The 24937-nt window shown below is 45.0% G+C and overlaps 1 protein-coding gene across 8 annotated transcripts in view; it reads left to right on the top strand.

Moving 5' to 3' along the window:
- The window catches only part of CHL1 (cell adhesion molecule L1 like), a 132876-nt gene that overhangs the window by 30279 nt on the left and 77660 nt on the right, over positions 1-24937 (top strand). For 5 of the 8 annotated variants that reach the window (XR_011681115.1, XM_071439321.1, XM_071439327.1 and 2 more), the window contains exon 2: positions 1830-1910. The exons of 1 other annotated variant lie outside the window; for it this stretch is intronic. The gene's annotated coding sequence lies outside the window, so the exon portion shown is untranslated. Of the gene's footprint in view, positions 1-1829; positions 1911-17099; positions 17270-18181; positions 18318-24937 lie in introns of those variants that run through there. 2 more of the 8 variants (XM_071439322.1, XM_071439325.1) reach the window with 2 other exon arrangements.

The following is a 24937-nucleotide window of genomic DNA, read 5'->3' as shown; positions in this document are numbered from 1 at the left end:
GACAAACTGAAACCCTGAAAATGGCCTCTCTTCTGCCCTGCTTGGTGGCAGAGGGATTTTTCCACTCTGCTTTGCAGCCCTGGTGATTCTGCACGGGGCTGGGTTGGGGTTTGCTCTCCTTTCCAGCCCAGGCATGTCCTGCAAAGCTTGGGCCAGGCTGGCACAGCTCGGCTGGGCTGTGCCCAGCTGGCACGGGCTGTGCCTGGCGAGATTTGCATTTGGCATCACAAATTGCAGTCACATTGCTCTGGAGGTGCAGGCTCTCTGAAAGGCCGAGTGCGGTGCCAGCAGCAGAGCAAACACTGCTGAGCTGAAGCCTCAATAGAAGTCAAGAAGGATTAAGGTGCCGCTGAAAGTAGAACTGCGGTGCCTAAATCACCACGGAGCTTTAGAAAATGTTTTCTGTTCACACCAAAACCGTAATTTATCGACAGAGGGGTCAAACTGTAAAATATATGGGCTAGTGGGTTGTGTTTCAGTGAAACTGCAAACTTCTGTTGATGGGGAGATTCTTACAAATGTTCCCTGTGTGCCCATGGCCACAGAAACTCCCTGAAAGGCTGAAGATGTGTGTGTGGCAATAAGCACTGACATTTTATGTGTTTACATCTGTATGTGCTGATGTTGGCTCTGCTTACCCCAAAAGATCAGGGGCACTTTGCAATGTGAATTTGAAACACTCTGGGAAAGGAAGTCCAGGTGCACATGGGCACTTTGGGAGAGGGACTGGACCTGTCCATGGGGAAATAAATAAATCTGTCTGCACCTGGTGAGATGAGAGCAGATAGAGAGATTATCAAGTAGTGACAAGAAATAAAATAGGTTAGCTGAATTCCTCTTTATCACTTCCTCTCCCTCAAGACTCTCTGAATATCTTGTCATTCAAACGGAGAGGCTGGAAAGAAAATCACTTTTAAAGGTGACCCACAGAGGTAAAAACAGACCAAAATGGTGTTTGTGTGCTCCTTTCCCTCCTGGGTGACACAGGAATTGGTCTGGTCTTGCACTGTGTGAGTTGTAACACTTGGGAGAGCAGGAAAAGTGGGATTAGAGCTCCAAAGTCTGTTCCAGGCTTTTGCTGCTCCCTGTGGAGCATCCTGTGACCCAGCTCAAGGTGGGAATATCGAGGTCAATGGCAGAGGTGTGTACTGTCCTTGTGGTAAAATACAGAAATGCAGCTCTTGGTCAATGTGTTTAAAACAGGTGGAAAGTATTGAAAAAAACCTCAAACAAACAGTTAAGAGATCTGTTTCCTCTTGGATGCACTTTTCTCCCATGAGCTGTTTTTATTTCTTTTCCTTTAAAGGAAAGTAACTATTGAAAATCACTTTGAAACGTGTTTCATGTTAGGAGAGCAATAATGTAAGTGGTGATTGATAAGATTTATTGTTTCTGGGTTCGTGTTATCTCGTGATTCTGAGAAAAGCTGAATCTTATCTGTTTGGTGCTGTATAAACACCTAACAGACTTCAGAGAGCTTGTAATGTGAGCAGACAAGAAAGGCAAAGGCAGAGAGGGGAAATGTGCAGTAAAGTACCTTGTTCCAAGGCCACAAACCAGGTTTAGAATAAAAATCAAATCTTCTCACTTCAGCCCATTTTTTTCCTCTGTTCCATGGGGTATGTTGCTTCTGTTATTTAAATATGGAAAAACCTCTCCTTTTCCAGGTAAATGAAGGGCAAGCAGAATGAGATCAGACAGAAACTCAGCATACAGGGAACAAAAAATAAAGCAGAGGAATTGTGCTGATAAAGGTGCTGGTTTTAGATAAATTGAACATATGACAACATATGACATTACACAATTCATAACTCTTTCTTTATTTCTAGATGCAGTAAAGTGTGGAGAAGGATTCAGATGTAAAACTACAGCCTGACCATGCACTGATGAGGAAACAGCCCCATGTTCTGGTTAGAAATGCATCTTTTTCTTTTTAATGAAATATTTTAGATGTCGATTTGATTTGCCTCTCTGTCTGAATGATCACAGTTAAAGTCATTGTGCCCATTCTGGACCTGTTTGATACCATTTCTGTCTGGAAAAAGCTCTTTATAAAAACACAAACATGCATGTGTGTGCAGGTAGGCAGGTTCTGGAATGCTTCCCTGTGATTTGAATTCCCTGGAGGGTGTGGACATGCTTTCAGAGCCTGACAGCTCCGAGGTCAGATGGAGCTTGTTTGTCTTCCCTTTCTGCAGCTCTAGCAAACATTCATTTGTTATTGTGTGTGGAGCTGAGCCCTAAGCCAGGCTTCATCCTGTTGTAGCAACTAATTGGTGAGGAAATTGGGATTTTTACATTTAAAAAAACCCCTCAGCTCTGGAGAAAAAGGTGCTGTGATCATTCCACCCTGATTATTTCAAGGTCAGTGTCCCATTCTGCTCTCCAGCAGCTGCTGGTGGCCACCAGGGCAGGGAGGGGCTGGATGGATTTCCTTGGATTTCCTAAAAGTGGAAGAGAAATAGCGGAAGAGCGGGGACTTCATGGTGGCACTGCCAGCAACTGTTCACAGGGAAAAAAGCCTTTGGAGCCCTGGAGTTATTTATGGCTTGGACTTCTCCAGGACAGTTTGTTTCCCCGGGCTTTTAGCGCGCATGGGCCCTTCCTGTAGGGAGATGTGCCTGGAGGAAATAACCACACTGGCAAGGGGGTTCTGTCTAGTTATTTAACTGTTCTTAAATCCTATTCAGAAAAAGAAAAAAAAACCCAAAAAAACAAAAACCAAACCCTCCTGTAATTCTGTTTTCTTTCTGTTTGTGGCTGATGAAAAGGGAGTCTTGGCTACCAATGTGTGCATTTCCCATGGACTTTTACTAACAAGAACTTCAAGGTGAAAGCTTTGCCTATAATGGGAATTATTTACACCATAACTTCCTTTTGAGCTGCCAGTTTTTAGGATTTTGTGTTCTGATCGCTGATCTTGACTACTGTAGAGAGCAGGTTTCTTAGGTATCTGATGCTGAATTTCATTTTGTGAACTTTTGTGGGCTGTAAAAATCAGAATGATAAAACTATTGACAAAATGCAGTTTGTCTGAATAGTGTTTAAAATGTTTTAGGATTTTTTTAAATTCTTTTTTTATACCCACTGATAAATGGATTTTTTTCATTACAACCAGCAATCGTTCCAAGTAGAATATAAGTTACTAATTTCTGATTAACCCCAGCTAATCAGGCAGGCAATGAGATCCAGCTGCTGTGTAAGTCCAGATCTCCATAAAATCTAGTTATATTTTCATTTAGCTCATTGTGGGAGCAGCTCTGACCTGAAAAGCTGACTTCCTTGTGTGCTTGTGAGCTGGCTGATAAACTTTCCCTCTTTCAAGCCCATCCAGCTGGAAAGGCCCACATGAAAAGCTGGCTGGTTTTTGGGTATGAATGAAAAAGAAGAAAGATTTACTCTGTTTTTCTTAGTGGACAATCTCTGTTGTTTCTTCTTGCACACCTCCAGAACCTTCTACCTTTTATCCCCGAAATCTTCTCCTGAAGGATTTATCCTGTTTTTCTTATCTCCAAAACCTTCTCCTACCTTTTATCCCCCAAACCTTCTCCTGAAGGATTTATTCTGTTTTTCTTGGGGGATAACCTTTGTTTTTCTTCTTGCACATCTCCAAAACCTTCTCCTACCTTTTATCCCCCAAACCTTCTCCTGAAGGATTTATTCTGTTTTTCTTAGTGGACAATCTTTGTTTCTTCTTGCACACCTCCAGAAGCTTCTACTTTTTATGCCCCAAACCTTCTCCTGAAGGATTTATTCTGTTTTTCTTGGGGGATAACCTTTGCTTTTCTTCTTGCACATCTCCAAAACCTTCTCCTACCTTTTATCCCCCAAACCTTCTCTCTGATTGATTTATTCTGTTTTCTTGAGGGCCAATCTGTGTTGTTTCCTCTTGCACACCTCCAGAACCTTCTGCCACCTTTTATCCCCAAACCTTCTCTCTGGGAGGGTGTCCCACAGGCTGAGCTGTTCCATTTCCAGAGAGGAACTCTGGAAATGCAGGCACAGCATTCCAGGTGCAGCTTCCTGCATGGAATCACAGAATCACTGAGGCTGGAAAGGACCTTTAGGGCCATCAAATCCGACTGAGTGCTGCAGCACTGCCGAGGCCACCGCTCACCCATGTCCCCATGTCCCCAAGTGCCACATCCACGTGGGTTTTGGATACCAAGGGTGTCCCAAAGTGCTGCAGCCTTTAGAGCTGGAGCCTGGCTGTGCCTGCAGTGTGGATGTTTGGAATTGGAGTGTTTTTTCCCTTTGCATCCCAACTCCAAGCACCATTTCTGTGTTTTTGTGCCGTTTCCTCTCTGTCTGAACCCGTTTCCCAGGGCAGGGATCAGCCCTGTGACCTCCTTGCCCTGAATGACCAGAGAATGAACCCAGAGCCATTCAGATGGGGCTCCAGACTGGATTAATCTGTGCTGCCCCACAAATAACTGCATTTACTCACACAGGGGCTTTTTATTTAAATGCATTTCTCCTCTTTGTCAGAGAGAGGAACTGTAATTAAGATTTCATTGTGTGATGAACTCCCTATATTTAGAGTGTTATTGGTGAATATTTTCCTTTCTGAAACCTTTTAAAATCTGAATCTGAAACCTTTTAAGAGATATTTGGCAGTGGGAAAGTTGGTAATCGTTCATTTTCATTTAAAATTCAGGGCATGATAGTGAAGCTGTGTTTATGAGGAGGGTACATGGTCCTGTCATTTTCTACTTGCTTAAAAGCTGCATAAGTGGTTGAGGAAGCTCCCATCCTGAGGAGAAGAAAGGGCTCATTAAAAAGATTAGCTCATAGAGAACAAATTAAACTTCAGTGCCCTGCATAAAGATTATAATAACTGTAATAATAAATGAATTAATAATGCATTAAAGGAGAATTCCTCCAGTCAGCCTGTCACACGCTTATCCTTGAAAATTGACTTCGGCGAGGTGTGTCACATGAGCTAATGGCCTTAACTGATGGATTTGGGACTTTTCCACACTCCAGAATCCACTCAAACCCATATTTCTGAATTTTTGACAGTTAGTTTGCTGGATAGGCTTGCAGTAAGTTGGGCCATGTGGTGCTGTAGCTGGGGAGGAAGCTCTGCTTTTAACCACAGGTCATCAGAATTGGGAAATCCTGAGCTCTTGGAAGGGGAAAAATTGGCAACCCAGGGCTGGGGACTGCACATCTGCACCAGAGGTGAACATCTTGGGCTGATGTGGGATACAGAATTTAGATGGAACTAACAGAGAGTAGGTTTAGATCAAATATTAGGAATGAATTCTTCTCTGTGAGGGTGGGCAGGGCCTGGCACAGGTGCCCAGAGCAGCTGTGGCTGCCCCTGGATCCCTGGCAGTGCCCAGGGCCAGGCTGGACAGGGTTTGTAACACCCTGACAGAGTGGAAGGTGTTCCTGCCATGGCAGGGGTGGGATGAGTTGGGCTTTGATGTTCTTCCAGCCCAAACCAGTCTGGGATTCCATCTGGGGAGCTTCCATAAATCTGAAGGGTTTGTTCCCACTCCCATAAATACGAGATCATCAGGATTTAGGAATCAGTTACCAAATTCAGCGCTGAAATAAGAGGCATCCAGAGGGGTTTAGTTGAGGAATTGTGGGTGCTGAGGCATCTCCAGACAGCAGAGAAGTGAAAGTTTGGGGATTTCTGCAGTCTCCCTTGAGTAAGGGCTGAGTTCCTAATGGTTATTACACCAGGGAGAAATTGAATTAAGGGAATTGATTATCCAGACATAGTAAGGTTGTAAAATGCATCTTTAGGCACCTGGGTACCTTTAAAATTAATCCATTATTCACTCCTGAAACCCAAACCTGCTCCTCTAAGCCCAGGCACTGCTGAGGATGGAGTGAGCCATGAGGTGGTTAATTTTTAGAATCTTGAAACAATTGAGGCTGGAAGGGACCTGGGGAGGTTCAAAAGGGAATCTGTGGGGTTACAGAGATCACAGGGAACACTTGCCCTGTTCCTACAGAATCATGGAATGGTTTGGGTTTGAAGGGACCTCAAAGATCATCTCATTGACATTTTCCACCAGCCCAGGTTGCTCAGTTTATAATGATTGTGTCACACTGGTGCTGCTCTCTGTCCTCAGTTACACTGCAAACAGGTTTGTAGGGGTTGATTTAACACTGAGCTTTGCCTGTGAAAGACATGAAAGCAAATTCCTTCTGGGATGCTTTTTATTTTTAATTTGAAAATAATTGAAAATGCATCTCTAGTGTTTTGTTGCTTTTATTGGAAGGGTATTTTTTAATAAAAATCTCATTCAGCATAAAAAGGACAAGATCAATGGGGCTCTTATCAGTGCTTTGCATCATGTTAATACCAGAGCCAGCAATGAGTTGTGCAGGTATTATACCAGAACAAAGGAAATTATTCCAAGGATTTTATCAGAGAATATTTAGAGTTTGCTTGTCAAGCCATGCAATATGTGCTCTGCTTTGTTTGCTGGCTGGTGCCAGAGCAGCTGAGCAGTGGCTGGAGTTTGCACAGGGATTCTTTCCTCTCCCTGCACTGCTTTGCTTTGGCACATCATTGGATCCACGCTGGGAAAATAGTGAGATATCAAATAAAATAGTGAGATATCAAATAAAATAGTGAGACATCAAATAAAATAGTGAGACATCAAATAAAATAGTGAGATATCAAATAAAATAGTGAGATATCAAATCAAATAGTGAGATACCCATTAATGCTGGAACTGTTGCAGCTCAGGGCAGAGGTGCCTCTGCACATTTGAAGTGGTCACTCGAGGTGCTGGAAGTGCAATCCCTTTTGTTAGGAAAATTAATCCACAAACACCAGAGGTTTATGTCCAAAAAGGAGGCAGAGGAGTCCTTTTACTTTATTTGAATAAAGGGAGAGGCCATGAGACATTCCCCTGGGATCTCCCCGATTTTTGGGGGATGCAGCCTCCTTTTTATCCCCATTTCCCAGCCACGTTTCCCTTCTCTCTTTCCCCATTTCTGAGGTACCTGAGAGGTTCAGACTTCCCAAAACACCTGATACCAAACATCTCCCTCTAATGTGTAACCCTCCTTTAAATTTTTAATTCTTACAGAATTTAGGGATTTTTCTTCCCCATTGTTTCTTTCATCTTTCAAAGTCTAATTTCATTTGTCAGCAAACCTAAAGTTTATTTGTAAAAGCAAATATCTTTTTCCATTCATCAATCAGTGGAACCCTTCCCATTGTTTCTTTTCTCTCCCAGAGCTGGTTTTATCTACCAGCAGACCCACAGCTCGTTTGGAAAGACGAATCCTCTATTCCTCTCACTTTTTTCAGCCTTCCCACAATAAAGACTGAGCAGTGAATTGTGAATTTTGGAGCAGAGCAGAGGCAGCCCGGGGCTGGCAGTGGGTGAGGAGGGAAGCACAGCTGGGCTGGATCTGTTCCTCCAGACTCCCAATTTCTGCTCTCAGGGCAGCACAAGGAGCTAAATGCTGAGGTGTTCTTAAATTTCCAGTAACGAGGCCGGGCTCATTAGCACTCTCATCAAATGGCTTTCAGTTGCTATCAGTCTGACTTGGATTTGAATTGATGACCTTGAGATAAAAGGCTTTTTATTCTATTACCCATCTCCTGAGCCATCAAGTCTTTAATATGCCGTGTAAAATCAGTTTTCAGATGGTATTTCTTTTATATAATATCATCATTTGTTACTAATGATGTCTGATTTGGGGTGCTACAAGCTATAATTGTGCACAATAGTACTTTTGTTATTCCTATTATTTCAGATTTATCTGCTGTATTGCCAGCTACTTGTAGACACGGAGAAAATAGATTGGTAATAGAGTGTAATCCAGTTTTATATAAACGAGTTAATAAAATCACATAAAAATACAGAGTTAGGTTCAGCATCAGCAAAGCTCATCTGTTACTTCAGTAAATTGAAGTACAAAATTCTGCTTTGATGCTGAAATTCTGCTTTTCTGCAAAATGCTACATGGGACCAGCAAAGGTATGGAAAATGAAGGAAAAATTAGTAAGAATATGGAATACAAACATCACAGGGAAGGAAGTTTATTGCATGCCACCCTTTTCCTCCTGAAGGCTTTTCCCTGAGGACAATATGGAGAGGATCATGTTAGAACCCCAATGTGCACAGGAGGGTCAGAAGTGTAACCAGGGAGCTTTTCCTCTTTTGGTTTTATGTCTCTGTGTTTGTTTGGAAAAGATAAAACTGGATAAAAAGGTGCCTTTAGGGAGGGATGCTTTGGGAACTCTTAGGAATGGACAACCTCTTGTCCATAGCTGATCTGGCTTGCAGGTATCCAATATGAATTTGAAAAGGAAAATATTCCAAGGTTGGTGCTGCAGCAGTTAGTTGTGCCAAATTAAATGGTTTTCTTCCAGAGGAGATAATAACATTCCTGTAAGATGTTATTTATTGGGTTTTGACACTAAAAAATAAGGGTTAGAATGCAAATCTGACACAAATTTTGAGGGGTCAGGCAGCTGAGCCCCCTGGAGCCCAGTGCACCCCATCCTCCAGCAATGCCAAGGTCATTGTAGGAGCTCCCAGCAATGGGTCACAGCAGCTTTTTTGGAGAAAATGTATGAAAATGATTAATTGCAAAGCTCAGACAGCTTTCCATACTATCTGTCCTCAATGTCCCTCTCAGTGGATCAAGGCAGCCACTGGTGGTGCTCCCAAAGTACAACTGATTGGAGCCTTCTTAATTAAAGCTTGTCGTGTGTTGGAATATTGCTGCCATGTCCCTCTGGCAGCCGTGTCTCTTCATGGAGTGAGCAAAGTTCCTCCTCTCCAGGCCACGTTTGCTGAGTCTCACATGGATAATTACCTCCTGTGTCCTGTGGTTAACATCTGGTAACATTCCCCCAAACACCACCTGTGTCTGGCAGCAGCCTCTCCTTGCTGACTCACGCTTGGGTTTTGTCCTTTCCAACCTTTGTTCCCACTGCCTGTCTGAAAAAAAACCCCAGGTTTTAAAGCTTGCCCTTGGTTATTTCCAAAATAAGTAGGGATTATATTTTAATATAATATATTTTAATATATTTTATATTATATTTTAATTGAATTATATGTATTAAATCATAGATATTTTAATTAAATTATAGATATAAATAATAGATATAAATCATATATTATACAATGCATTATATATTATATAATAGAAGACCATAATTAAATATTTATAAATATTTTTAAATATTATATTTAAAATACATTATTATAGAGCTCCTATATAATATATATTATATATTATAATATATAATATATAATTAATTATAATTATAATTATTTTTTCAGAAAGATAAAAACCAGCTTTTTGTCAGAAAAATAAAAAACAATCTGAAATAATGAAGATAATTTAATTAAAATATTTGTAATTCTTTAATTATAATATATAATTAACAGATTATATAATATATTATATATATTATATATAATATATTAATATAATATATAATATATAATATATAATATATAATATATAATATATAATATATAATATATAATATAATATTATATATATTTATAAAAATATAGTATATGTTATATATATATATATATATATATATTTTCAGCCCCTGGAAGCAGCAGCAGGAGGTTGGAGTCACTGCAGCTCCTGTTTCTCTAAGCTGCTGTCCCCTTACAGAGCCTGGCCTGACAGAGATGTGACAAATGACTTGGGGCTTTTCTTTAAATGCTGCTGAGCTAATGACATGTTCCCTCCAAACCCTTCCTGTCAGGCCACATCATAAATTGCTGCAGCAGAAGTTATTCCTGAGCAGCTCTAAGATGGATCGTTGCTCAGTTGTACTGACAGCCTGTGGATTTTAATCTGTTTATTTGGCTCTACCATCTCCTGTGGCTGCCTGGAAATAGGATTTCCATCTCTTGGAGAATTCTCACTTTGCATATTTCCTCACTACTCCATTTGAAAAAAAAAAATCAATTTTTTCTTAAGGCTTCCATGCAGAGGTTAGCATTATTTTATCTTGCCTAGAACAAAATCCTTGGTTGTGTGTGAGCATGGCAAAGCAGGGCACTGAGTTATTGCCTAATGCACCTTTTCCCCTCAGTGCAGTTGCCAAACCCCTGCTCATCACACAGGATTTTCAGGGTTTATATTTGAGTTTTTATCTTCAGGAATGGTGGTGACTTCCTGGGAAAGGGGTGGTTTTGGGGTCTCCCAACACCTCTGGGTGCTGCTGCCTTGTCCCCAGGGCTGCTGGTTGAGGATGGGTCAGAGATTGGATAATTCAGCATTTTCAGTAAAACTCTGAAAGCCCAGCCTGGAACAGAGTCAATGATAATTTCACCCTGAAGGTGCTAACAGAGGCATTTTTACTTTTAAAAGCTGTTCCTTTATCCCTGCACAGGCCTAAGGGTAAGGACAGGACAGGGGCTGGTCTGTGCCTGGTTTGGATAGAATTTATTTTCATTCGCAGGAAGGGCAAAGCCACAGGAGTTCATTCCAAGGGAATCATTTATTTCCATGTATACATTTAGGAAGAGGCAGCCCTGAGTGCTGGTGCCTCATTAAATTCAAGGACTTGGGTCCTTTATGGCTCTCCCAGATTTACCAGGCACAGCTTTGCCAAAGGCTCCTTGCCCTGGATTTGGAGGTTCCCAGAGGAATCCTGGGGGGATCCTGCACGGGCTGAGGGCACTGGGATGGGGCCAGGGAGGATTTTCCTTGGGAAGAGGCTGCTGAGGAATGTCCAGGGCTCTCTCAGCCTTGGCTGGAGCTGCCCTTGAGGGCTCTGTCACCACCCCACAACGGGGACAGGGCTGAGGGGACGCCACTAACGAGAGACTCAGGCAGGAGACAAAGGGACAGTCCCAGGAGACAAAGGGACACTGTCTGTGCTCGACATCCCTCGTTTGGGAATTAATGAACGGGACACCAGGGCTATGAAACCTCTTCCCCTGGGCAAGGAGAGCTCTCCACCCACTTCTTGCTGCTTAATGATTTCATTTTGGGTTTGAGGGGCTCTTTGTTGCCATGCAGTGGTTCTAGGCAAACTGTTTTTTAGGGAAGGGATTGGTATTTTCAAGGATGCTTCATGCCTGTGTTGGAGAAATGCTTATTTATCTTAATTCTTTCACGAAATCCTGCAGATTAATGATGCAAAAAAGGCTTTTTGATCATCTGTTGAGCTGCTGTGCCCCCACAGGGTGGTTGTTTTCATTAAGCAACTCGGGTTTGCAGTTCTACAATGCAGATTTATGTTAAAAAGTTAATAATAGCCCTAGAGCACAAAATAACAGGGAAAGCAACTCTTTCTCCAGGTAATTAAAAATGGATCCTTTCTGACAAAACAAGATATTCTGTAACCTGTGAACCTGAAAGGCTCTCTTGGTTTGCTGCTGCCTGCCATCCCCAGTCCCTATCCAGGGCAGGGCTGGAGCCTGCTCTGCCCTCCCCAGCAGGCAGGAGATACTCCTGGGTTAATGAAAAAATAAAAACTGTAAAGTGCTGTAAAGTACCGTAAAAGTACCATAAAAGGTCGTGCCGTAAAGCGCGACTGTCGTAAAAGGGGCCGTAAAGCGCGACTGTCGTAAAAGGGGGTCGTAAAGCACGACTGTCGTAAAAGGGGCCATAAAGCGCGACTGTCGTAAAAGGTGTCGTAAAGCGAGACTGTCGTAAAAGGGGCCGTAAAGCAAAACTGTCGTAAAAGCGGCCGTAAAGCGCGACTGTCGTAAAAGGTGCCGTAAAGCGAGACTGTCGTAAAAGCGGCCGTAAAGCGCGACTGTCGCAAAAGGTGCCGTAAAGCGCGTCTGTCGCAAAAGGTGCCGTAAAGCGAGACTGTCGTAAAAGGTGCCGTAAAGCAAGACTGTCGTAAAAGGTGCCGTAAAGCGCGTCTGTCGCAAAAGGTGCCGTAAAGCACGACTGCCGTAAAACTGTCGTGAAGGCGACTGTCGTAAAAGCGGCCATAAAGCGTGACTGTCATAAAGTTAAAGTACCACAACAGGAGTTAAAAAACCCTTATAAAATGGAATTTAATGAATTTCCCAAATGCTGACCGTTCAGCTGTGTTTACCAGAGACTTTTGGGACACAGGTTTCTATAGCACTTTAATAGCATCTCCTGCCGGGCCATGGCTGCCGCGGAGCTGGTCCCAGCTTGCAGGGCGCTGCTTGAGCTGTTTGTTGCAAGGGGGATGCTGGCAGCAGCCGCCCAGCCGAGCTCCGCTCCGCCTGCGAGCCCGCCCCTTGCCGCCGCGAGTCTCCAACGGGACACGCCCCCCCCCCCTCCCCGTGGGACCGCACAGCTCCGGTACCGGCAGCCCTGCTCGCCCCTGCCGCCCCGCCCGCCGCCCTCGCGGTCCCGCCACCTGTCCCCAGCCACTCCCACCATCCCCGCCTTTGCCATGCCGTCGATCCCCGCCGTCCCGGCTACCGCGGACCCCGCCCCTCAGTTCCGCCTCTACGGGCCCGCCCACCAGCGTCACCGTGGCCCCAGCCCCCCGCTTCCCCGCCGCTGCCAGTGCGGCCGCTCCTGCCGCCCCCCACGTCCCCCTCGCCCCCTTTGCCGATATAGCGGGGCCGGCGGCGGCTCAAGTCCCGTCGCTGCTGCGTCTTTGCAGTTCCCTGCGGCTCCCGGATCTGCGGTGCCGAGCACGCCTGGCGCGGCCGTGCTGCGTCCCCACCGCCCCCTGTGCGCGTTGCCGCGGGAGCCCGCCCCCCCCCCCCCCCCCCCGCCGCACACCCCGAGCTGCCCACGGGCCCCGCCGCGGGACAAACCCCCACGGCTACCCCTGTCCCTGCCGGCGTTTCAGCGCAATCCCCCGGTCCCGGCACAGCCCCGCTTGCGCTGGGACCGGGGCGCCCCAGCCCGCCCAGCCCGCCCGTGCCGGCGCCGCGGCGCCTGCACCGGTGTCTGCAGCCTCTGCCGTGCCCGCTGCCGCTCCAGCCCAGCTCCGGTCAGCGCCGCCCCTGCCCGCCGGGCCAGCAGCCGCCCCAGCCCCCAGCCCACCGCCCGCCATGCCGTCACCCCCTGCAGCAGCGTCCCGCCGCCTCCACGCCGCTCCTCCCGCCTCCCGCCACCCCAGGATCATCTCCTGCTGGCGAGGGGCCGCTCCGCCGCCGCCCGTGGGGCCCGAGCCGCGCCTTCTCCACCGCGCCCCCCCCCCCCCGCTTCAGAGCTGGTGGATGGCACGGCTCCGCCGCCTCCTGCAACCACGGCCGTCCCGGCGATCCCCTCCATGACCGCAGCCGCGGCTCCGTTCCCGTTTCCGACTCATGCAACCCCCACGCCGCTTCCGGGATCAGCCGCACGCATGCGCAGTTCTATCTCCACGGCCCCTCCGCCCCCCCCCCCCCCTCAGTGCTTTGGCCGCAGCCTTGGTGCCGCCGGTCCCGGTTCCGAGCGCTGCCTGCCGCTGTCCGGCCGCAGCCGCATCCCTGTGCCCTGGCACGCCGCTCCCGCCGCCGCCGCGTCTGTACACGGCACCACGGCAAGCGAAAACCGCAGCGCCCTGCATGTATCCTTCCCTCTGCCGGGCACCGAGAGATCCAGCACCAGCACAAGGAAGAAATATAAAAAGAGTTGTAACATATAAAATGAAAGATCTTAATTTCTTCTAATACATTACCCTACCAGCTAGAGTTTAACATTGTTTTCTAATTTTTGGACCAGTACCTAGGTTATTATATGCATATATATTTTTTTCTTCTTTGATTTCTTTTGCTTTTTCTAGAATGACTTTTCTGTGGTCATGAATTTTCAACAATCTGATATATTAAACGTTCCACAAACACCCCTTTCGTTGGCCAATAAATAGTCTAAAGCCAACCTATTCTGATACCCTACAGTTTTTGTTTGGCTTAGCTGACTTGATATTAACATTTGCTATCATTTCTATAGCTGCTTGGAGTCTTGTAATGCAACTCAATAGATAATTTGGGGTCAATACAGAGTTAAATTGCTGTGCTGGTTTTACCTTTTCGTTTATTATTTGTTTTTTTACCAAATCTTGAACCGAATCTTCAAATCCACCTCTTTCCTTTTGGACATTCAATTCCAAATCTATTACCACTTTTTCCTAAGTTTCTTGTAATCCAATAATTTACTCTGTTTGCCTACAGGTTCTTAATTTGGATGGATTATAACAGTGGCTGTTGACATAGGGCTGTCATAAAACTGCCGTAAAGCGCGACTGTCGTAAAAGGTGCCGTAAAGCGCGACTGTGAACCTGAAAGGCTCTCTTGGTTTGCTGCTGTCTGCCATCCCCAGTCCCTATCCAGGGCAGGGCTGGAGCCTGCTCTGCCCTCCCCAGCAGGCAGGAGATACTCCTGGGTTACTCACAGCCCTAGGCTGCCAGCAAATGCCCTGGGATTTGCCACTCACAGCTGCTCTCAAACACAATTTGCAAAATGTCTATTTTCCCTCAGTGGAAGCACTGGCTGGAGTTTCTTTCTTTTGCAGCTCCCCTGCTTGCCAGTGGTGGAGGGGTTTGGAGAGCTGGGACAAGTGTCAGGAGCTTCATTTCCTCAACAAGCTGTCCCAGAAAAGAGCATTTCTTTTTTTTCCCCTTTGCCAGGAAAAAAAAAAAAACACAAAACCACCACAATTCTCATGAATCCAGTCCATTTCAACATGATAACCTTTATCCCCCCAGCCAAGATGTGCAGGTTTTGCCAAACCCCTGCTCATCACACAGGATTTTCATCTCTGAAGGGTTTCTATTGGAGTTTTTCATCTCTGAAGGGTTTATATTGGAGTTTTTCATCTTCAAAAATTACTTCCTGGGACAGGGGTGTTTTTGGGATCTCCCAACACCTCTGGGTGCTGCTGCCCTGTCCCCAGGGCTGCTGGGTGAGGATGGGTCAGTCCCTGGGGCAGAGATTGGATAATTCAGCATTTTCAGTAAAACTCTGAAAGCCCAGCCTGGAACTGAGTAATTGATAATTTCACCCTGAAGATGCCAACAGAGGCATTTTTATTTTTAAAACCAGCATTTTTGGGAAGGATTGGCTTTACCAAATTTTTCTGTATTTAACCTTGCCAAGGCACTGGTGGAACACCAAGACAGCCACATTCAGAAAGCACTGGCAAAACCTTCTGCTTGTTCCTTGCTTTGCAATGAAGAGCAATTCTTGCTGCCCCTCCTTAAAGGATTTCTTAGCCAGGGGGGGCTGCAGCATGCACATTTGACAGGTTTTTGTGGAGCTCCCAGCCTTTGGACTCCCTGAGCATTGCTGGCATTGGCCAGCCCTGAATTATTGGAATTATTAAGGATCAGTGAGAGGAGTTTGCCTGGTGTTAGGATTAACCTGAGCTTGGGTTTCTCGTGGCTCTGGTTCTGCTCACAGTCATTGTCCCACTTCCAGAAAGGTGAGCTGGGGTTTGGAGCTGTGTCTGAGGGAGGTCAGATCCTCCTCTGGATCCCACAGCAGGCAGGAACCAAGGTCTGGATGCTGCTGATGGAGGATGATTGTGCCACGAGGCAGCAAGGGAGTGTGTGCCACTGTTCTGGGGAGAAATACCTCAGGAAAGGATCAGTGTGTTCAAGGAATTGGGTTTTTTTTCTGTGTGTGTGGAAGGGATTTGCAAAACAAGTGATTGTTTTGCTGTAGAATGGTAGAAGCGCCAAGAACAGAGATTTTCAATATTAAAATATCTAATTACTATCACTGATTCTTCACCTTGCTGTGAGTTAAGTGTCCTTTGCAGATCACAAATGTGTATTTATATGTAGAAAGAATAAATCTGGTGTTCCACATGCTCAGGTAGAACTCTGACATCACAGCACAGCCCTGATCCCTAGGGACCAAGCTGCTGCTGACCCCTGAAGGTTCCTTTAGGAATCTTATTTTGGTGTTAATCCCTCCAGAATTCCATCATACCTCATTTCATTGAGAAGTGTAACATAAGGCATTAGCTTAATTAGTGATTAGGGGTTGTTAATTTGTGACTGTTTCTGTGGAGGAGGCTGCAGTTCCCTGCTGAGTTGTCCAAATTATTGACCTGGATGCACTGGACATTATTTACTTGTTTTACAGCAAGATATGGCAGCAAATCTCTTTCATTCCTCTCCCCTTGGGTTTGGATGAATCATCAGATTTCTCTGACTCAGTTGGGTTGGGTTTTTCTTTTTGTCTCCAAGTCTGCCACTTTCACCCATCTGCAATCCATTGAAAAGATGGATAAAAGAACTTGCAGGCTTTTATCTCACCAGGAAGCTGCAGAGAAGCAGCAGCTTGGTGATGTAGCACAGGCAGGTGCACACACTGACTTCTGCTAGAAAATTCAGAATAATCAAAACCCAATTTACTGTTTGGAAATGTCATTGATAAAAAAAGGTGCCATAAATTGGTGTCTTCTGGTGAATTCTGGTGAATCCTGAGATCCCCCTGGAAAGAGCCTGGTTCTCTCTGTAATTTGAAGGTTTGGGGTGGAAAAATGAAGATGTAGAAATATTTCGTGATGATCTAAGAGAAATTGTATGAGAGACCTTCATAGCCTAGGATGGACTTGATAGAAGTGATCTTACTTGAGTGTTAATTATTTACACGCTAATTACTCAGAGTTTGATGTTACTTTCAGTAATTTGGCTGCATAAAGTTTATTGGTAAGCTGATCTTAACAGAACCTCCCAGAAAATGAAGGCAGGTGTAGGGGAAGGATGCTGGTAATTGCAAAAAAAAACCACCAAAACAAACAAACAAACAAACAAACAAAAATATTTGGAATAGTTTCAGATAACTCTGAGAGTCAGAGACAGAAATTAGCAGAGTTAAGGAATTCATTTGAAGAAAGATTTAAAATATCATTGCTCTGCTGTAACAGAAGATAGAATTTATGCATTTCTTGGCCAAGTTCAGCTGACTCTCTTTAAAAGAGGAATTAATTGAGATAGGGCAGAAGGACAAACTCAGATATTTTAGGATCACCCTTTGCAAGTGCCACATACAGGAAAATCTGGTGCTGAACACTTTTCCCCTATAAAAGTGGCTCTGGTGCCATCTGATCCATATTCCCAGCTCCAGGATGTATCACCCTGCAAATTGCAAAACTCGGGATTAAGAAATGTGCCTTGAAAATGTGCCAGCCCAGCTCCTTAAAAGGCTCCCAGAAAAAAATGAGTCACTGCTTAAATGGCCACTGAGTGCATCTGCAGAGCAGTTCAGATCCAATTCCCTGGAACTGCCAGGATCCCTTGGGGAAGCTGCTCAGGAAATCTTGGAGGAAAGGAGGTGGCATCAACCCAGGAGGAGCATGAGGGGACAGGAGAGGTCCCAAAGCCATCCCGAGCAGTGAGGAGGAGGAGCACAGAGGCTGCCCCAGGAAGGTTTGGAATTTCTGGGCTGGTTTGGGGGTCCCAGGGCTGATTGGTGGCTGGTGGCCCCAAAAAGGGGCAGGTGTGAGATGTTGTCTGGTTCAGGGTGTGCAGGGCAGGCTCTGGGGGCTGTGGTGGTGTCAGAGCACTTTGGGGAGATGTTTGTGATGTGTCCCCACGAGACTGAGTTGGTGTTTTTTGTTTTTGTCTGTCTCCCCACCTTCCCTTGGTCTCTTTGCAGTTGTGCAACTCAGAGCCTTGGTTATTGCACATCTCGGTGTAGGGTCAGGATTTTTGTCTGCAAAAGCAGGATTTCTGACTTCCTGGCTTAGCCCAGATGTTTTGTGGGTTTTGTTGTTGCTGTTATGATGGTTTTTTTTTTTTTCTTTTCTTTTCTTCTATCTCATAACAAACCCTGCTTTCTCAATCTCTCAGCTGTGCCTGGTGTCCCCTCAGAGCTGACGGGCAGAGCTGAGACATCTGAGTTTTTTCTCAAGAGCTTGGTACTTTCTGCTTCTTAAAACACATCTAAAACAACCTTTACTGGAACCATTCCTTTTACCTCTTCTGTCTTCTGGCTCAGAGAGGAATGAGATTTTTAGCCACATGTTTGCTGACCAGATGCAGCAGGTTTCCTTTGCTTTGAGTGTGTTTCTGATGATTTGAGCTTTGAAAAGCTCAGATTCAGGTGCTTTGTGGAGACCTTGCAGAAAACTCTGACTTCCTCTGCTGAAAATCAGATTCTCTCCAGCTCTGTTTGGATTTTCAGAGTGTCCCATCACATTTGGAAGGTTGGGCATTCCCAGCTGGCACGAGGGGATGCATCCCAGGGCTGTGCAGAGTCCCAGCTAATGAGCTTCAGATTTGGCTGCTCTGGGACGTGCCAGGTTTTGCCTGGCAGCTTTTTTTTTTTTTCTTTTCTTTTTGGCTCCTTCTGAGGGAAAGCAGCTTCTTTCTGTCTTTGTAATAAATGGGGACAGCTGCACATCGAGGCTGTGCCCTTCCAGATTCTGAAGATTTACCCAAACTCTGCTGGAGTTTCCTGCAATTCCTCCTGGAGGTGAGAGTCAAACTCTGCTGGGGTCTCTTGCTGACTTTGATGTTACTTTGGTGGTGATTCTGCCTGTATGGCTCTGTATGGACAGAAAGCAAATTTCAATTATTTTTTCATACAGAGATCCTTGTGGGGATAAAAGTGTCTGATTTTCAGCAGGAAAAAGCAGTGATAGGACAAGGGGAAATGCTTCAGGCTGAAAGAGAAGAGGGTTAATGGGATATTGGGAGGGAATTGTTCCCTGGCAGGGTGGGCAGGCCCTGGCACAGGTGCCCAGAGCAGCTGTGGCTGCCCCTGGATCCCTGGCAGTGCCCAAGGCCAGGCTGGACACTGGGGCTGGAGCACCTGGGACAGTGGGAGGTGTCCCTGCCATGGCAGGGGGGGCACTGGAGGGGCTTTAAGGTCCCTTCCAACCCAAACCTTTCCAGGATTCTGTGTCACATTTAATAGGACTCTGTCCTAGCTTTTTGTCATGAAAGCTCAGACTAAAGGAACATAAATAAGATATATATTTTTAAAATATTTTCTATATACTTTTATATATCTTGCTGATTTTTGTTTCTTTTCTGTTTCTTCTCCAGTGTTATTTTTTTCCTCTTTTTTCCTTTTTTTTTGTTTCCCTTTCTTTTTTCCCCCTTTTTGCTGCAAAGTCACAGATTTCCCTAATCTGTGAGGTACACACCAGAATTTTCAATCAATTCACTTTTCTCCTTTGACAACTGCGTTTTTTGCCTCTCCAAGTTGTGTTCTTCCTCCTCCCTCCTTTGCTCCACCAGAACTTCCCAACCCATCCAGAGCATCTCTGCTTTATAATTACTTTACATTTCTGTACGGCTTCTCTTTAGGCAGGGGAATTGCATAAGTTAATGTGAATAATTCTAATTATTTTGGATCTGTCAGTGCACGACTGATGATGAATAATGCAGATACTGCTCTGCTGCTGGGTGCAGTTGTTGGGGATTTTTGCCTTTTTCTCCTCATCACCTGCCTTGAAGTATTGTGACATTGGGTGACACAGATAAACTGGGTTCTGTAATTAAGGTTTATTTTAATGAGCCTGGAAAGTGCTCAGTTTTGCATGTTCTCATGGTTTAAATGTGGTTTAATCAGTCCTCCAGTTTTCCTTTCTACTCAGTCCTCTGCTGACATTTCTCTAAAGGAATAATAGGATAAATATTCTCCACAGGAATATCAGGAGGATAAAGCTCCAGAATGCCCCACATTGGCATGTTTAGGTTTTCATATTAATGACAATAATTTTTTGCATTAGATCAATTAATTTTTCCCATCTATCTGTGGAGGGCCTGGCAAATACCACTGAGGAGGGAATTTTAGTGCCTATGGATTTGGCTTTTCTAATAGAACTCACCTCATTTTCCATGAGCATTGGGGTGATTGGGATTTTTTCCACTCCTGCTTCTATAAAAGAATCTTCAATTCTCCTTGTGTAGGCTTTTTCAGCTGCAAAAATATGAAATTTGATGAAAGCAGTGACTGAAACCATGGGTTCCTCAACGCTCACTGCACACTGCCCAGAATCCATGGAATAAGCACAGGGAAAGCTCTGCTTAGGTGGGATCTTATTTTCCCCCAGGGTTTGCCAGCAGAGCTGCTGCTTGCTGGGCTAAAGAAAAGTCATTTCTGAGTGATGGGTGAGGAATTTGTGAATATTCAGCTTCTCTGTCTGAGCTGACACCGAGCTCTGAGAGCCCTGTCCATAACTGTCCAAACTGATATTTTCAGACTGGATTTCATCCCCTTCAGGCACCAAAACTGAAGAATTTAACAGCTTTTTTTTTTTTTTTTCCTCCCATCCCTTCCCTCTTTTTTTCCCCCCTGTGGCTGTTTAATATTAAAATTGACCCTCCCAGGAGCAGCATTTTGGGTGGGCTGAGGCTGCCCAGATCTGCCCTGGCAGGGTGCAAAGCTCAGCCTCACACCCAGAGCTGATCCCTGCAGAAGGAGGCTGTGGGAATCCAGCTCTTTCCCAGGAGGGAAGGTTGGAAGGATGCTCCTGCAGCTCCAGAAAGGGGATTTTATTCTGTCTTAGAGCTGGAAATAAATCTGAATGTGTCTCTGGTTTATCCAGCTTTCTCAGAGTGTTTGGGAGTAGGAGTGGTGCATTTCCAGCTGTAATTTTATTTATTCCTCACTAGCAGGTGAAAAGGCTGTTTTCAGCTAGGAAAAAAAAAAATTGGTTGTTTGTTGATCATTCCTATAGGAGAATCCTTTGAAATTTAGCAACTCAACTGCCCAAAGTCACAGTTCCCACTCAGGGATGATGTGTGCTGCAGTAAAAACCACCTTGGTGTTCCCAGAACATAATGAACTCAAAATGTATTTATTGGCCGTATGGCTTGAATTCAAAGGTCTTTAAATGGGAAAGAAAGCAAGAAAGAAAGTGGCCAATTTTCCCAGCAGAAACATTTATAGTGGGAAGAAATAGTTTGAAAAATTTGATTTTTTAGCCTGAGGCCAAACAGAGCAATCACATATAGGATGAATCAGATGGATTCCATGTACAGAATGCTGGGAAATCTGCTTTGAAGCATTAATCAACACTTTCATGTTATGATTTTTAGCTTTGTAATTACAATCATGCAGTATTTACCAAGTGTGAATACTTCCATTGCGGGGATTTGTTATCAAATTGGATGTGGGGCTTAATTTAGATTAAATTCAGGAACTCTGTGTCTGGAAATCACTCAGCACTTTGTGACTTGCAGGCAAAAAGTGAAGAGGAAGAACGTGAGAAGGAGGAGAGGAAATAAACACCCCAACTGCAGAGACAACAATACACTGATTTTTGTCTTTTAATTAACAAGAAGGGTTCAGGTATGAGAATAGAAAGAAATCAGCTTGAGGTAAATTCATTGCAAATCAGAGGTGCACTGCAGATACCAAAAGATTAAATACTCCTGTGGAAGCTGGGTTTAGGAACTGATTATTGTGAGGCTGAGCCTAAGTAATAAGTATGAAATATTAATTAGGCTCCTGGTATCTCATGAAATAAAGGTGCTTTAGCATTAAGAAATGAAATTGAACCGGATTTAGAAGAAATATTTCAAATTATTTTGTGCAATAGGCTAACGTAAATATTGACTCCCTGCTCCATTAATACAAATAAATTAAATTATTGGGGATTAGTGGCCAGTTTCAACTGGAGAGAACCCAAAGCAGGAAGATTTAACCTTTTCCCTTCTCATCCCTGACCCTTGGGATAAGCAGCAGCTGGGGAGCACTGCTGCTCTCCAGGGAAGCCTTTGGTCAAATTAGTCCCTAATCTTTGGTAATTTGCACTCCAGAGGCTCCTGTGGCTCAGTGCTCTGGTCAGGAATGGGATCAGGAATGGGACGTGCAAAGCAGCTCTGCTCTGCTTGGGCCTGGATGTCATGAATGAGGCAGTTCCAGCAGGGAAGGTGAAACCTGGACTGGTAAAAGTGTTCTCTGAAAGTCAGGTGTGTGCCCAGGCTTGGGTATGCACACACTGCAGCATCCTGCAGGGAGGGAGGGAGGGAGGGATGGGGGGATGGATGGATGGATGGATGGATGGATGGATGGATGGATGGATGGATGATGGATGAATGGATGAATGATGGATGGATCCATGGATGGATAGGTGGATGGGAGATGGATGAGAGATGGATGGATGGATGGATGGATGGATGGATGGATGGATGGATGGGAGATGGATGGATGATGGATGGATGGATGGATGGATGGATGGATGGATAATGGATGGATGATGGATGGATGATGGATGGATGGATGGATGGATGGATGGATGGATGGATGGATAATGGATGATGGATGGATGATGGATGGATGGATGGATGATGGATGATGGATGGATAATGGATGATGGATGGATGATGGATGATGGATGGATGGATGGATGGATGGATGGATGGATGGATGATGGATGGATAATGGATGATGGATGGATGATGGATGGATGGATGGATGATGGATGGATGGATGGATGGATGATGGATGGATGGGTAAATGGATGGATGGATGGGAGATGGATGGATGGATCCATGGATCCATGGATGATGGATGGATGATGGATGGATGGATGATGGATGGATGGATGGATGGATGGATGGATGATGGATGGATTCATGGATTCATGGATTCATGGATGGATTCATGGATTCATGGATGGATGGATGGCCCACAGTAATTTGGGAAAGGGAAGGGCTGCAGTGACAGGGTCAGATTTGAGGTTTGTAATCCACATCATCCTGCCCTGAGCTCTTGCTCCACCTTCCCAAATCTCCCCAGGGGGCACAGAGGTTCTGGTTTGTGGCTGAGGCTGCTGGAGTCCAAGCCCAGGCTGCCATGGCCCTCAGCTCCCATTCCTGCCCTGCTTTTGGCCCAGCAATTTTCCTTGTGCACCACAGACATCATTAAGAACCACTGGCCCAATTCCCTGTTTCATTATGGATGACAAAATAAAACATTAATAGCCTTTTTAATATGAGCTGGGAGTTAAATATTCATTATTTCTTATTACTTCAATGTCACTAAGCCTTTGATGTGCTGGAGCTCCAAAACTCTTCTCCCTGCCCTCCACTTTACCCTTTTAGCTGCTGAGTGTGAAGGGCACCAGGGCTTTGCTCGTGGCTCCTTCCATGCTCAGCAGCTGCTGGGGCTGGCCTGGTGATGGATGGGATCTGGGATGCATCCTGAGCCCTGCCTGGCTCCTGGCTGAGCTCTGCCTCTGGGCTCACTCCTCCCCAAAGGCCCCTTGTCTGTCACTGCTTGTTGCAGAGGCACAGAGCCATGCCATGGCTTGGGCTGGAAGGGACATTAAACCCCATCCAGTGCCATGGCAGGGACACCTTCCACTGTCCCAGGCTGCTCCAAGCCCTGTGTTTAAAATTTATGGAATATCGAGATTGAGAAATGGGGGTATTTTTTTGGTTGGTTGGGTTTTTTTGGTTTTTTTTTTTCTTTTTTAATTTTTTTGTTTTGTTTTGTTGTTGTTGTTTCTTTTTTTGGTTTTTTTTCCACCGAGTCTTGATCATTCCAGCTGTTTCTCCAAAGGTTCTTCAGCACAGGTTTTCATTTGCAATTAGTTTCCTCGCAGTATTTCAGTTCTGTAAGTTGCTTCGACTAACACTGCAAAAAACCAGCCCTGGAGGATTGGAATTTTGGTGTGTATTTTATTAATCAAACCTGAATGCAGGTGTTAGAATTCCTCACTGGACTGGATTTTTTTGCCAAGGGCAATGAACAACTTTGGAAAATTCAATAGGTACCAGGTCACCAAGGGAAGCAGAGCATAAACTACACGAGATTATTTTGGAATAAGAAGTAAAAAAGGAAACATGTTAATCTTAGATTCTGGATTTATACATGCATGACTTTTCCAGATAATTTTAACCTCATAAATTCATAGCAATTAATACATTTCAGTCTTGAAACTCAAAGGTTTTCCAACTCCTTAGAAAAACCTGTTTCTGTTGCCCTCATTCCCTTTCCCCATTCACCTTTCAACTCTAAATGCAATAATTTATTTGGGAGCATTTTGGATTCCAGTACTTGGTGCTTTATTCGGTGCAAGAAGGGCTGGGATCAAAATTTGGACTCGGGAGAGAATCCAGAAGATTTTATCCACCTGATGGAGGGGAGCACTACACTCCTTCTTGGAGAGCTGTTCTGGAAGGCATTTCTAGGAAAAGGTGGTTGAAATGGTTTGGAAATGAGGACTGTGGCAAAGGGGGAAGGGATCTGGATCTCTGGAAAAAAATCTTTACGAAATGGCACCCAGTTCTGTGTTCCTTGTTTTCTCTCCTGACCTGTTTTAATCTTGTTTTAATTCTGTTTTAATTTGGTTTTTTGGTTGGAGGGATGTGTGGTAATGGAGATGAATGTTTGACAGACAATAAACCGAATAATGACAGTGATTAACATTCACAAAAGGTAATTCAGGTGGGGAAAAGCTCAGCAAGTCTAATAACAGCTTCCACAGGAGGATCTGCCTCTATGGTTCTTGAGGGGAAGTAAACAAAAAGAAAACCTAAAACCCATTCTGGGATTTTCAAATTCCCCCTGGAGATTGGGCTCACAGATTCCTGATGGTATTTAATGTGAGTAGAGCATCCAAATCCCTGCAAGTGTTGGTCCCACCCTGTCAGATGCCTGGAGGAATTGTTCTGCAGGGATTTTGGGGACTTTGTGCCCTGCTCTGGGCTTCAGCTGCTCCGAGCTGCTGAGTCCCAAGGTTTGCAATGAGCTGTGCTGAGGGAAAGCCCTGGAACTGGGTGTGAAATAGAAATCAGGGAATGTTTCTGGTGCTCTGCAGAAGGCAGAGCTGGGCTGGATGGGCTCTGATGTTCAGCTTCCAGCAGGACTGGTCCTGGCCTGGCTTGTACAAAGTCACCTCTGCTTGTCTGTTCTGGGCATGTCATGTGTCACAGCTGCTCTGTCTGCTGCCCATCCACGTCCTTCTGGGCAGATTTATGTCACACCCCATCCCTGCACCGCGACCAATGTCACAGGAAACAATGCAGGAAGCAGATGCACATTATTTCTTAATTATTACTACTTTATTGCCATCTATAAATAATTTCTCTCTTTTCCCCCTCCAAAAGCAGGCTCCTATTTGTTTTCTTCTT

Source organism: Agelaius tricolor, unplaced genomic scaffold (assembly GCF_023055355.1).
Source record: "Agelaius tricolor isolate 1412-34295 unplaced genomic scaffold, bAgeTri1.0.p SCAF_14, whole genome shotgun sequence".
In the NCBI taxonomy this organism is placed as follows: domain Eukaryota; kingdom Metazoa; phylum Chordata; class Aves; order Passeriformes; family Icteridae; genus Agelaius; species Agelaius tricolor.
Note: the sequence above shows the minus strand (reverse complement) of the source record. Positions and strands in the feature narration are given on the sequence as shown.